Genomic DNA, 15,593 nt, shown 5'->3' on the forward strand with positions numbered 1-15,593 from the left:
AAAAAAAGAAAAAAAAAATAGAACTATTCTCAGTTTTAAGAAAATACACCCCAAACTGTAGTGGTATCCATTTTGCAGGCAGTGTGCACAGCCAAGCACAGTGGTCCTTCTTGGAACCATAAAGGTAATGTGAGAATAAAAATCATTAAATGCAAGCCACAAAACCACAAATTAAACTCCAAACAGCAGAACTATTTAATGTTCCTGACTTCTGAAATGAAGAGTATCCTTCCATCACTTCCACAATGCAGTGGTCAGAAGAGGAAGCAAACAGAAAGGAATTATATATGACAAAAGTCCTGACCCATTCTTGGCTTTCACAATGTGCTTAGAACAGCACAGAACATCAGCAACCAGGCACAAACAAAAGGTGCTGCAGATTCAAGACTCAAATCAAGGTTTTAGTCCACAGAATCACAGGTTTGAGTAAAAGGACATCCAGGACTCTGCTCGAAGCAGAAAAACATCAACGTTAATCCAATGACTTGGTAAAAGCATTTTAACTGGAGTAATCTGGTTATTCAAATATTATTCTGGTCAAGCACCACTAGATATCTTCACAGGAAACAGAACTGTAAAGTTATACTGTACTATGTTTCCACATTGAAACAGAATGTCAAAGAGATTTTGCTTATTTTAGCAAAAATGAGACTTGTTAGCTCTCTAAATTGTGTTTGATGCAATTAGCTTGTATGGAATTAGTGGGAGGATTTATTTTGTTTGGGGTTTTGGTTGATTTTTTGCTTGTTTGTTTTGTCTCTGGTAGTAATAAGACTGTGGAATACAAAGCCTAAATAAAGAATGAGTTCCAGTGAGTTTGTCACTAGAGCACATCATAGTATGAGGTAGGTACAGTAAAGGCAGATGTAAATAGATAAAGCACATTAAAAAGTCTCTGAAGTTTGTCACTTTTGGATACCTTTGGAGGCCAAAACTCTGCTTACCTATGGAAAAGTATCTCTAATTTAACTCTTCAGCCTCAGAGAGATTTTATTTTTCGTAGCATAACAGATTAAACTTTTAAGTATTTTGTTAAAGGCACACAGGTGAAAACTACACATGTATGTGTCTTAAGGTGGAATATGTGACTAGCAACCAGTCACTGTTGATTTTATAAATCTTGTAAAAATACAAAAAATTCAGTTGTAGAACACATAGTTCAGAACTGGAGCATATTATTTATTAGTAATTAACTGAATACCATAGAAATGTCTCTACCTATTGAACTACTGAGATTTAATAATAAATGGAACACATCAGGCACAGCACAAAAGGACACTGAAATCTATCCCATGCTAAATTCCCCATGAATTCACCTGGTAACTACTGTTTGCCAGGGCACAGAGGACTTGAAAGGACAAACCTAGTCCTGTTAAGCTAAAAAAATGACAGAAAACATTAAATCAAACAGATATCTCTGCATTACTAGGTATATTCATCTTCTCCACCCTAGGCAAATGCCTGCTATCTTGCCTCATCTGCAGTCAGCTACACTGGATTAAGCAGAAACCTGAGGTTTAAACAGAGAAAGCACTCTTCACATTAGAGAGGTAATTTGAACAGGCATTTAATTACGGCAGCCATCCAAACAGCAGTGAGGTAAAATGTGCTCTTAAGGGGGGAGAGAAGCAACAACGCAAAGCCTCCAAACATGTGAACGAGTCAAGTCTGTAGCAGCTGAGAGCTGTTTGTGACTTTCTTGTTTTACTCCTTTAGACATTCTGGCATTTTTACTGCCTGTTATCCCAGTAGTAATATGCAAGGATGCAAACAGATTAAATTGAGAAGGGGGCACACAGAAAGGAGCAGAATTGTAGTAACTGATAAATATCAGTAATTTTCTAATAAGCTAAAGGTTTCTAGAAGTTTATAAGTAAGCAAATAAACTGTTAAGATAATATTCTGATAGGAAGTCTAAAGGGAAGTCTAATATTAGTAAGAGCAAGCATTCAAAAATTGGTGCTTTAGGCTACTCTACCCAGTTAATTTGAAAAAATGAATATACATTAATTTAAAATTTTCTTCTTGTTTTTTGTGCTTTAAGGTTTTACTCCATAACCCCAAGGGCAAGAATCTGCCCCTCTTATCTTCCAAATGGAAATTCAGATTTTCATGAAAACATTTGACTCCAGGGCTGAGATTTTAAGAAAAACAAGAAAATCCAAACACTCTCTGAACTACTGAGAAAAATTAGAAAAGTTGAAAATGATAGGGTTTGGTTAAAAATGTCTGTCCTTCAGAACCAGGTCTTACCATCAGTCTCACAAATTTTTATGCAACAAGGACAGACCACTTTTCTGTCAAAATTACAGGATTTGGATGTATTGCTTTGCAAAGGTGAACCAGCTAGAATATTCACCATGGTTGTGTTTATTTACTTGCACAGCTAATGAAATTATGGAAAATTATTTTGTAAACATAAGCAAGTTTGGAATGCCTGAAAGTGGGCTTTTTGCCATAATAATAATAATAATAAAATTAAAAGCAAAGCCTTAAATAAACCCAGACCACATGGGAAGAATTTTTGTTCTCACTGACTTCATGGATCCCTGCATTTCACTCTTACACGAGTTCACTGACAGTGAGCAGAAAGCTATTTTCACTATTCTCCTCAATTCAGTATCTGAAACAGAGCCTCAGCTTCTTTAGGCAGAAGTTGTCATGTGTTTCTCAGTCAAACAGTGCCAGGCCCAAGGTAAAAACACAAGTAAGGCAGTCACTGTAAAATACCCATTAGGTGTCATCAGAGCTGCCTGGAGCCTTATCTCAAAATAACACTAAGCTCCCAAAGCTGTCGAAAACTAGATAAAAGCAGAGACAAGAGATTTTCGGATAGGTTCTCTGAGCCCTTGTGCATAAAACCAAACAAAACACCTTTCCCAATTTTCCACAGGAAATAGATAAAAGGCATAGTGAAACAGCCAGCAGTACAGCGGGCTCAGCAGCTTTCCCAGGAATGCCAAAGACAGAGGCACAAGTGCCTGTGGCATTTGATTGAGACTGGAGGATAGAACCTCTGACTTCATGATATGCAGTGATGAGCACAAACATCAGCTCATTAATCAAGCCAGAGCCTGATGAACATTGGCCTCTTTTGCATACTGATTATAATTCTTATTCTTTTCAAGACTGATAGGCACAACCCGCCAACACCTTTTACTTTTGATGAAAGAACACATCAGATTAATTTCTCACCCAGCCATCCAGAAAACACCTACGTGATAGGAGATGCAAAAGGATAAAGAACTGTAGGCAAGATCCCAGCTTGGAAAGCTTTTGCTAGCTGGCTTTGGGAGAAAGCACAACACATTTAGAAGGAGCCATGGGAACCACCAGGTTGCTCAGCAGATGCAGCTGAAGGAGAGTCTTCTCTCTCATGAAGCAACTGCAGTGGGCCCTGCTGAATTAACATGACCCTAAACCTAAGTGACTGCCAAGCTGGGAACCAGTTTAACAGCACCAGCACCTCGAAGTTCAAATAGGAGGAATGCAATAGCAAGGGTCACTGCAGGAACAGGCTTGTAAGGGACCGGTAAGGTTTATTAAACACCACTAATCACTCTTCATTTTGCACAATTGTGGGAAAAGAAGATTTTATAGCACAGTGATCCAGTCTACATCAGAATTCAAATGTGCAAGACAAGTCCTGTCTCTTGGAAAGAAATCACCCTGTAGCTGTGAGAGAAACCACATTTGCTTCTTTGGCAAAATACTGGTGACTGTCCTCCCACACAGAAGTCAGACAGGACTCCTATTTAACTGAAGATGCCAAGAATGTATTACTCTCTCTCTCCCCCTCTCTCTCTCTATATTTATATGTATTAAAAAATATATATGTCACTGTTCTCTACATTCTTTCTAAAGGCACTTCTAACACATGCACAAGCACTTGTAACAGCACCAAGCTTGTGCTTATAGATTAAGAGACCCAGCTCCTGACAGGCATGGGTATGGGAATGCACTACCTGAAACACACAATCAGAACTAAGATTGAGGGTCAGAAAACATATGCCCTACATATCTGGATAAACTGTAGAGAAAGCAATCCAATTTATTAAAAAAACCCCACAATGATATTTCAGAAGCTACACAGAGTTTGCCGAGAGGATACTCCAGATTTCATTAGAGGACACAGGATATTTTCAGTAACTAGCAAACAGTTACCTCCTTTTCTTCACAATTAATCCTACACAAATTGAAATAAAGATATTCTACTATAACATATTACTTGGTTCTTAACTAACTATTCAAGAACAAAGTTACAATCTTGTTTTATAAAGAAGAAATTATTAACATTGTCATTATACTACAGGAGGTGAGATGTAGGTTTTTTTTTTTTCTTTTTGTTACCTGCTGCTCTGTCAGGCCTTATTATTTTCACAAAGATCTGACAATCGTGGGGTCATATTTGTTGGCTGCTTGTGACAACATTCAAAAGGGGCACTATATATCACTGAAACAGCTCACAAACTGGCTAGTCACATTATTTATTATGAGCCACACATGTGACAAACTATTTAACTCAGTGACTCCTAAAAAGTCAAAGAGCAAGCAGTTAGCTAACACACTATGAGGGCTGCTCATGGCAATTTATAGATGCTCTCAAGCTGTCACAGCACTTCAAAGTGCCATTGGAGGGGAACCCCTTAATGACTCACTTGATATGACAAGCAATACACAGCACACACAGCAGCGATGAAACTGGCAGCCAGTTCTGCTGCTTGAAGCTTCTTCCCCTTTCCCCAACAGCTGTTTACATGTTTGCAGTTTGCACTTCTCTCCTGCAAGTTGTTCATGCTGGAAATGTGGAGAGGGAGGCACTGTGCTCCTCTGCAACAGAGCAAGAGCTGTTCAAGGCTGCTCTGTGGGTACGTCCTCAGCTCTGCAGAAAGCTCAGAGAGCTGCATGGCTGGGAGAGACACTGCAGGTAAAATCTGCTGGTTCCACATAGTTTCCAGCTCACTACTGGAATAAACTGAACCTCACAGAAGTTGGGATCCTTTTCCAGTTAGCTGGGATTACTTTTTGTAATAATTATGCTAATTTATGGTAAACCAAACAAGGACACTTGTAGGACATCTGAACAAGATGACCTCCAGACCTTCCAACTTTACCATTCTGTGAAAGTAAAAATTATCACTTTGGATTCACTCAAAAACTGGGAAAGATCCAAGATTTAGAGCTCAGACCAGTTTCTCAAGCTTAGTTCTTGGCTTTCTATATTGAATTACAGTATCTGGTAATTATCTTGTATTTTCCTCTTTGCACCTCACTTAAAAACTGTATGCTCTTTCTACTGAGCCCCCTCTTGAATTTCTAGTGCCACTCAGTCAACCAACTTCCCAGTTGGAGGCACCTTGGTGAATTATGAACAAAGGCTGAATCAAAGATCTCATAGGATAAATCTATTCAGGGTGCTCCTGTTTGTATAAACACAGTGACAGCGTATGAGGAGTACAGGAACAAAAAATAATGCGGCAGCATCAGGCAAAAAAAGTGGTGATGATTAGCAGATACTCCATGTTGGAGAGTGGGAAGTTAGGAGAGTGAAAAAAGGAACTCAGGAAGGGGGCGATGAAATTGTTACTTTGCAGAAACCCCAGGTGATAAAACAAAGGTTGGAGAGGAGAAAGATACAGCTTGAAGTCACTGTTACCCCAAAGGGAAGCCATTGTTACCCTAAATATTGTACCTGCAATGATGAGAGCATGACAAAGCAGTGCCTGGTGGGAGACAATAATTATTCAGTGGGAATGAATGGGTGACTATGATAAAACACAACATGCTGCCACAGTTGGATGTGACTGTCCTGTTTCAGAGGGTAAAAAAAGCAGATGTCAGACCTGCTTTCAAAAGCAGTCACTCCAAGCCATCCAAGCAAAGCCTCCCCCATACGAGACATGTAGCAGGAGCAATTAAACCTCCCTCTGCCACACACATTCCTTTTAAAAATGCAAAGCGTCATTGACTGTGCTTTAGCATTCCTCAGCAGCCACAGCTGTATTATAGCAACTCTGTTATTCCAGATAGCTTGAGGGGAAAGTACCTGCACAGAGGAGTGTTAACCTCTGCCTTTAATTGCATGGTGACATCATCCATGAGATTTAACTTGTACTTTTGACATAACATCAGCCTTTCAGTGCAAAAGCTTAATTTAGTATACCATGCAAAAGTGTTGAAATCCTCTTCGTACAGAAATCAACAAAGTATTTAACAGGGACAATGCAACTCTAAAAACATAAAGAAATGTTTTGTCTATCAGAAAAGTTTTATATTTCCAAATTCCTGAATTCTGGAATTTGTATATTAGTAGGAATATTTTTATGAATAAAGTAGCACAAGATGTGTTTTCGAAAATATTTGTGTTTCCATTGACTTAGGAAGAAAAAGCAACACATTTAAATCTTCATATAAAAATATAACAATATAACAAACTGAAAATTATATGAAGGGGGAATTGGCTTTGGTTGTGACTGTCTTTTTTTTTTTTGCCCAATGTTTACTAGAGTCCTTAACTACCTGACATTTCATCATTCTTTTGGCACCTTGTAGTTTTTCTTTTTTTTTTTTTTTTTTTTTTAATTTTGGTATCAATTAGTCTTTGTCAAGGTTTGCTTTTCATCCCATGCATCTATGCCACACTACTGAGCTTTTCAGAAGTTTCAAAGTAGAAATATCTGCACACTGTGACAAAGATCATTTTACTGCATTAATGTAATAACTCATCAATCAAATTTCAGATATGGAGGTATTACTTATTTTGTTATTCTAACTTACAAAAACTGTTATACTCTGAGGCAAAAGTATTTCTAGACAAATCATGTTTGGGTAGGGGGGAGGCTCCAGTTTATATTAGGCATTAGAACAGCTAAGTCGAAAAGAGGTAAGAGAGTGTTTGTCAAAGTGGCAGTTTTAGAAATGATGAGTTATCAACTTGACTGTCTGGCCAAAAAGCCACTAGTGGCAGAATATGGATTTCGTATGCTACAGGACATGAACAGAGTTGTGATTTTTGTTGTCACTCTCGGGATCTTTGGTGCTTTCCTTAGAGCTATTCCTCCCAAGGTCATGAGATTGCAGAGGCCTCTCAGCTTTCTTTTTAAAAGAAATAAAAATAAAACAAAAAATTATGAAAGTCTCTCTAGTTTCAAGGGAAAATTTAGAAGCATAACTTGAGTATTCCCTGAAAGTGCCAAAACCCAAAAAGGCAAATAAATCAACACTTACTCTTTTTAGGTTAAATAAATCATGAGGCTTTGTTTTAATCTTCTCATTTTGAAGATCCACTTCACTTTCCATTTATTTATTTATTTAAACACTGGGGAAGAAGCCATGGTGAATGTAACAAATCATAATATGGTGGGTAACCTCATACTCCTCACAGGTACTTTTCATCAGGACAACAATTTCCAGTGAGAGTCACAAAATTTAGTCATATTTTAAAATACCTTCTTTTGAATCATCATGACTGCTTTTTCCCAACATCTGATCTCCTAGTAATCAAGGAAAACAAACAGCCTCCTTTTGCAATCCATTTCTAATCTGTGGAGGAAAGGACTAATAGTACAATGGCTCCTATTCAGTAACAGTCAAAATATTATTCAAACACTAAGCACTAAGGCAGAAATCCTTCAGGCTCTCCTGTTTTCTTACAAAGAGCCCCAACTTTGGCAAATGCATGTAAAGTGCATTTCTGAGGTGAGCAAAGTTAACCTCTGAACTTTGCCTTTAGATGCTTATACTTTAAAAGCAAAACATTGTAATTATAGAAAAGTGAGCTGAAAACCCCAGGATTTGAAGGGAAGGGTAGATGGCAACATCCAGGTAGAAGAGATGATATTCTACATAGATAATCACTACATTCTTACTTTCCCCTTTATATTTTGCCACTTCTATTTTGCAGACATAAAATTGTGTCCATGGCAATTTATTAGCACCTGTAACACAGGTTTATCCTCTGAACTAATATTTAGGGTACGGATTAAAACCTGTCACTAAATGAGACTGGCTGAAGCCTTTTAGCCAAGGTGCAGGGCTCAGGTTTTCAATGATGATAGCCTTGGCTGTGAGATTTGCAACTGGCAGCTAAAAGCCACTAGAATTAAAGAAAATTGTGCCTTAAGTTTGGTGGAGTCTTAATCTTCTGAAATAAGCTTTCAACAAATGTTATAAGAGCGCATTTGCCAATTAATACTTGAACAAGAACAGCTTTAGGTCTCTTCTCTGCAATTAAGATGTTCCATTTTGCCAGTTGTGCTTTAAGCAGAATCACTTGCTGTAGTCAGTGAGCTCTTCCTCATGGAACAAGTGCCTACATCTTCCACCTTTGGAAGCAAAGAACAAACCCTTCAGACATGTCTGAAAGGACAGCCTTTCTCTGTCCTATCAAAACTTGTCATCCTCTCTTGAATGCAATTATTTTTTGGTTACTTATATTATTTTCTTTCCTCTGATCAGGATTTTTTTCCTAAAGTAAATTTCTTCCTTCCCCCACTCCACCATGTACTTTATCCCATTTTCCCTCAGGCATGCTTTAAAAAATGGCTGGTTCTGACTGCTAACAGCATCTCACAAATCCCCATCTGTTTGTTCCTTCTCAGCTCCATTATTCAGATCAGATTGAGTCTTCATCTTTCAGTAACTCTGGATATTCTTTGCACCACATGTTCCTGAAGTGCAATGTCTTTATTTAATGCTTACTGATCTCCTTTCCACACTGCTATATTTCTTAGCCTGTCTCAAATTACCACACTGGTATGTTCACTGGATATTTGCTGTAGCAAGATGCCATGCGCATAAAGAACACACATACCTTGAAAATCAGGGTAAAAAGACACAAAAGGCATGTGCAAAGCACTGTTAAATGATGTTAAGGATAGTATCTGGTCAAATTCATAGCACATTTTACTTCATGAACAAATCCTGAGAACTTCAAAATCCTTAGCACTATGTGAGAAGCAATTCTCCTGCTTTGCAGTGATAGACAGCAATTCAGCAAATTAAAAGGGCAAAATATTAGCCACTCTGCTCAACACAGACAGCTTTCAGGCCAAACGAGGTCAGTGGTTAGGCAGATGGCCCACATTTGAATGGGTCAGCTAACTTCTAGCTAAATGCATCATAGAGCCATGTTCTCTCTCCCATCAGATATGGCTGCTTTGCTACCTTCTTCCAAATATTCCAGCACAGTCAGTCTCAGAAATCATTAGCTCTGCTACCTCAATGCTGTGCAGAAGCCAGTCAGCTTAAACTACAGTAGAATAATGTTGAGTGACTGCACAGGAGTTTATTGGCCCAGATAGCACAGAGACTGCATCTCATTTGTGAGGAGAATTCTTGGTGAATGCAGCTGTCTGCTGTCAGAAGGACACCCTGCTTACCAGAAGTCATTGCTGAAATGCAGTGCTGCACAGAGTAATCTGGGGTTTGAATGGGTGCTGCAGACAAGCTTGCAGAGAACATTGCATGAAGTTGCTAAAGAAACTTCCAAGTGTTTTGTTCGAGCAGCCCAGCAAGAACAACTGCCCGAAATCAGAACACACAGAAATCACCAACAAACTTAAAAGGCAAACAGAACCCATATGCAACACTCCTGCATTGTTAGGTTTTGGGGCTTTTTTACTTCTTCAACGGCTTTGGGTAGAAGGGAGAATATTATCTTCATAAGAAATCCTGCCAGGTCAAACTGAAATCTGAGGATTCATATTACACCATATGATCAAGAGCTTCTGCTTTCATCTCAGGCACAGCGGGGATGAGGCAAGAATCATCATTCAAGATTTGAAAAAAGAATCAGCAGCTAGTGTTGGCGCAGCGAGTACTCTAGTGGGAACGGAAACAGAGCAGAACTAGCAAATATTGTTTTGCTTGTTTGTTTTCCTGCTTGTTTTCTTAATAAAAGAATCTGCGGTGTTTGTGTGTATGTGTCTAAGTGCGTGTATGCAAAATTATGTAGAGCAGAATGGGTTATTTAGAGAGAGGTTTAGAGACAGGTTATTTAGCTCTATCAAATCAACCCTGTTCAAACCTAGGCTTTCAACACTGAATTTTTTTTATTTATGGTAACTACGTCCACAAAGAACAGCCGATTTCCCTTATAATGCCTGACCAGCTTCAGCTGTATTTAAAAACCACACAACTGAAAAATTCCAAAGCCAACCTTCCATAAAACCTTAGGCTTGACTTCTTGTGCTTCAGGACATAAATGAAACTCTAAAACAGGGAAAGAGGAAGAAATTTCCTCCATGACGCATTTATTCCACAACTGCCCACTCCAAGTTTCTTGTCCTTGGTAGGCACAGTGAGCTGGCAGCCCTGGACTGAGGAACGGCTGTGTTGGGCTGCTACAGCAAATCCTATATTTAAATGTACAAGTGTTTGTCCCTTCAGCAGTCTGGGTCAGACCTGCTGTACTCAGCAATGCAAAGAAACTTTTAATTTTGCTCTGTCTTTAAAGAATGTGAGCACGCGCATGCGGGTCAGAAGGATTTGTACCACACTTTACAGCAGTTTGTGGAGCAGATTAACTAGATTTGTCCCTGCTGAAAGGATTATATAAAGATTAAACATTCACAGTAGAGAAAAGCATGTAATACATGAGGGTAATTTACACTAAACCCATTATTAAGGAGATGAACACATTTAATTAAAAAATAAAAAGACAGGACAAAACCTGAGTCATGAGGAAGTGAGATGATACCCCTTTAAATAAGGACAGCCTTCAAATAAAGCTGTGGTAGAAGTTATTTCTTCACCAAAGTGGCATTTTTGCCAACAAGACTCTTGGCAGCCTTCAAGGGTCGACACTAGCACAATTGACCAAATATGGTTGGGAATTTGAAAACATTGAAGATATTTGCATTTGTTCCTGAGTCTAACATAACACAGTCCAGTCTTGCCACCAGAGCCTATAACTATTAAGTGATAACTTAAGCATTGGAATGCAAATAATCCACTGGTTCACATTAGAGTCATTTCCATTTGTTGACGTTCCCAGTCCCCTCCAAATCCTGGCAGTACCTTATTTGACTTCTGAGGGGAGCAATCCACAGGAAACATACTAAAAAGAAGCTAAATTACGTGAGCAGAAGTCGGTGGTGGTTTATTTGCAGGAAAGGGAAAAAAAGATGATACATTAAACTACACTGTCCAGAGTTACTTGACCTCAAACTGATTGCTGTTAAATTGCTTGAATTGACGTTAGTCATTTACCTACTGGCAGCTACTCAAGATTTATCTTTACAGGCTACAAGGTTTCATCATTTGTCCTTAAACTCCCTGCCAAATGTTAACTTTCAAAATACTGATTTAACTGTGAAGTGTGGGGAAGCTTTGCTGAAGCCAATGAAAAATGAATTTAAGTACAGGATAAAAGACTAAATACTTAAATTATTTGGCACCTCTCCTCTGCGAAGTTAAAAGGATATTCTGAATGGTTAATGGATAAAGTAGGATAGCATAATAACTTTTAAGGAACAGTCTGTGATCTGAAGTTGCCTAACCTAGAAACGTCATAATGGGCATCTGTATTGGAAAAATAATAAGGGTTTAAAATTGATTAGAATATACCAAACAAAAATTAAATTATGGTGGAGATAAGTTTTATGCTACAGAGATAAGTGCTATTACTTCTCATTTTAAAGAGAAACAAGAAAAGTCACCCCAGGGAAAAATTAAGTCCTCCCACACTTTTAACTACACCTTTATCTAGCACATATATCAGTTTTATGTGTCCACACATCCCAGCAAAGAATCACAACTTTTAGTTTAAGTCTGCATTCAGGCAGATATAAGAAACAGGAAGATAAGCAGCAAAAAAGCACCTCAAGAATAGTGCCCAAAACATGGATTTCAACAGGCTCTGTAGTTGTCATCAGGGTATTTTTTTATTTAGGGGAAAAAAATATAACATGACAGTGACTGTACTGAAAACCTGTAGTGCTTTCTCCAACATTATATTTTTATGGAGAGTGAGCAGCTGCAGGAGGATTCAGCACTTTGCTGGACTGTATCCTGAAGATATGTCCGAGAGACCATCAAATTATTCCTCTAATACTCTTCACAGCTGACTTTATTTCTTTCTTATTGAGGCCAATAAGTGATGAGTACAAAGATAAAATGCAAGTAATGTGGCAGACGCTGAACTCTGACGAAACAACCTCCACACCAGCCTGAGCTCTCTGTCTCATAATCCAGTCAAGCGGAGCATTAACCAGAGGGAGGCATTAAAGCCCAGCCCACGGCAGAGCACCTTAGCTGAACTATTCCTGAAGAACCCAAAGTTAGAAATATCTTCATAGTCTGATATATTTCCTGAGCCAGTGCTCCCTGCAGAGCTTAACAGCTAGGACAGACCTCCATACCTGAAAGAGGTACAAGGACACATTTTCCAGGACCAACTAAAAAGGTTTTGCCTGAGAAAAAACTCAATTTTTTCCAGGTATGTGCCATATGCTAGAACCAATTATTTATTATGCTATTCCCCAGAGCACCCAAACCAAAGAAAAACTGAAAATCCTGAAGCTAACATTTAAATTATCAGACACATCAGTCTCTAAAGATGTTCCACTGGATGTTAGAAAACCAGAGTCTGCCTGGAAAATGTTTGGCCTATGTCTTTTCCCCTAATTTCACTTAAAAGTAAGTTAAAAAATAAAGCATTTTCGAGTGTCTTAGTATTTTCAAGAGCAGCCTGTTACTCTAGGCACCTCAGCTCCTGAATGCTCCAACTTCAGATACTGAACGATTTAGACCACTACTCTCTTTAATTAATACAAATAAAATTTAGGAAATTGTTGCATTTATGTTCTGAGTAGAGGAAACTAGGTATAATCCTGCTCCTTCTTAAGATCACTGTATATTAGCATCTGTGTTGACAAATTGTGTCCCATTCCAAGCTCAGCAAAGGGATTGTCACAACTTCTATGGACATCCAATGACTTAAAAAAAAAAGTCATTGTGTCTGGATGTCTGTAAAGACAACAGAGCTCTTTAGGGCTCAAATACTTTATACAATTTTTAATATATGGGATGCTGAATATGCTGAATGAAAAAGTTCAAATATGAAAGGTGTCCTGAAATTACGGCTGCTGTACTTTCCCAAAAGCAACATTTCAACAAATTTCAGCTGAGTTTCCAAGTAAGCTGTGAATGCCAGCAATGACTTAGATTCATTTATATCAGGCAGCTCCATCAGATGGCACTATGCAGATGAAACCATAACTTTTAGTATAGAAATACCACTGCAACATGAAGCAAAAGTATTTGAACAGGCATTAAAAAAGAACTGTTAAAAAAAAGTGATCTGGGTATACTTTCACACTTAATAAATAATGTTTTAATAAAAACCCCTGGAGACTTTTGTAAAGCTAGAATTAAAAAAAAAAATAAATCTAAACATCCTTACATTAAGTCAATAGTTTATTGGATCTAATAGGAGAAAAATGTTTCTATTTTTTACACACTTGCAGTTTAACTTGATTTACTGAAGAAGTTCTTCCTCAAGAATTAGTTACTTGAGTAGCACTCAACCATTCCCTTCTTCCTCCCCCCTCCTCAAACTCCTAGAAATTATTTAAAAATGAGAACATCACATCCCTTAAAAAGCAGAAAATAACATTCCCATGGAAAAGGTAATTCTGCTTGATATCTTAATTGAGAGATTAGATTTGAATGCCTCAATAGTCTGTGTAAACTTGGTTGTCAGAGTCTAAACCAGGCTTCAATTTTAGTAAACGATTATTTGCATAATATCCCCTTTTTCTTTGGCATAAAAGCAAGTATATGACTTACTTTCCCATCAAATATGCTAATTGGCTTAGTCATATTTGTCTTCCTAATCTATGTTAGCAATTATTTTTAAGAAACTTCACTTAATGCATAAGAAATTGAATCTAATGACCACGTACATTTTGTATACAGACTTTTCAACTGCTTTTCTCATTTCTTTTTGGCTCCAAGACACTATTCAAAACATTTCTAGAATAACAGAACCGTCTTTCATAGATAAGAAAAAAGGGTATATGTGCCTCAGGAGAGAGAGACAGAAAAAGAATACAGATGTATTTTAATGCCAATATTTTTTCACTTTCTAAGGGAGGTAGGAAAAGGTATGTGCCCACAGAATTCAATGAATCTTGCATTTCCACTTCTCTCATTTCCCTGCCACAAATCACAGCTAGAAGAAAATGCTAGCTTCCAAGAAAGAGGGTAATTAGAAAACAGACATGAATCCCACATGAAATCTAAATTCTCTGTTTCTACAAGCACACTAAAAAGAAAAAGTCTAGAGTTCTATGCAGTTTTAAGGTGCAGATCTTAAAAAAATTTAAAATATTCAGTATAGAATTTCTGAAATACTTTTGTGGCCAGCACCTTTTATCACAAGCAATTTAAGGGACCTGTAATAAAAACTCAAGGTATTCAAGGGCAAAAACATGCATAATAACATTAACAAAATTAAAACATCAATAAAAGGTAACCAAGACTGTGGCAAAGTATATAAAGCCACAAATTCAGGATATAGAATATATACCTCTTTGCTTAAAAAAAATCAGAAAAAAGGGTAAGAATCTTCTTTTTGCACCAGCATTTTAAAACGAAGTGAGCTTTCAGTTTAATATTATTTTATTCTATTCTCACTTCTCAAAGCATTCTGTTCTCAGAAGGTTTTGCAGTGTGCTACTACCATTCTTTAATTAAAAAGCAAAAAATATCCAACTATTTCTCACAGCTGCAATGTTGTTTCTGGATCAAAATATCACTAATATTCAACAAAGCATTGCACAATGTATTTTTTACTGAGAAAAGTTCATTGGAGAACCCGTTTCAGGAGCACCAGAGGTGAAGCAGTCTGCTCATCTCCTTTGGGCATGTGAAAAAGAGGAAGAAAAGATGCTGAGAGAAAGAAACCAAAAATTCAGCTGGAGATCCATGACATGCGGCTGAAAGAGGGACCTTGAGATAACAGCGTCATAATCAGCGTCCAACAATTTTTTTTTAAATGAGCTCTCACATTTTTTCTCCATGATAAATAGCTGTTTCCAGAGGTCCCCTCCCACTCCTCCCTAAGTCCCTACACAGCAGCCTTATTTCATGTGTCTGTAATAGTCTACTTTCTCATGTAGTATTTTCTTACCCTGCTCTCTTTGCACTCCCTCCCACTTTCCATGTCTATCTGAATGTGTCACATCCTCATGCTACTCGGTCTGCCTGCACCATCATCTCCTTCAGGTGTTCCCGCACAATTGGGACTGGGATTGTGGTCTGGGTCTGAGAGAATGGGCAATGTGTAAAATAAAACATCTATTTCATGATCTAAAAGGTTTGCTCAATCAGTAATTACTTCTCAGACAGTCATACTTCAGAAACAGCTGAGTAGTAGGCAGCTTGCACTGAGAGCTTGTTGAGTGACAAGGAGATCTCTAAAACATCTGGGAGCATAATTGGATGATGAGCACTTTTGAAAACCTGTCCTCAGTGCTTTTACCTCCCTGAAAAAGTGCAGACTATCTGTGCATGATTTTAAAGCTGCTGATTCCCACAGTGCAGTAGTATAGGTCAGCTTCTCAAAGACAACACTGAAGTGAACAACT

At 38.0% G+C, this 15,593-nt stretch overlaps 1 protein-coding gene across 1 annotated transcript in view; it reads right to left on the reverse strand.

Annotated features, from left to right (window-relative positions):
• GMDS (GDP-mannose 4,6-dehydratase) overlaps positions 1 to 15,593 on the reverse strand; it is a 405,686-nt gene that overhangs the window by 181,750 nt on the left and 208,343 nt on the right. The window lies entirely within an intron of this gene.

The sequence above is a fragment of the Camarhynchus parvulus genome, chromosome 2, assembly GCF_901933205.1.
Source record: "Camarhynchus parvulus chromosome 2, STF_HiC, whole genome shotgun sequence".
Lineage (NCBI taxonomy): Eukaryota > Metazoa > Chordata > Aves > Passeriformes > Thraupidae > Camarhynchus > Camarhynchus parvulus.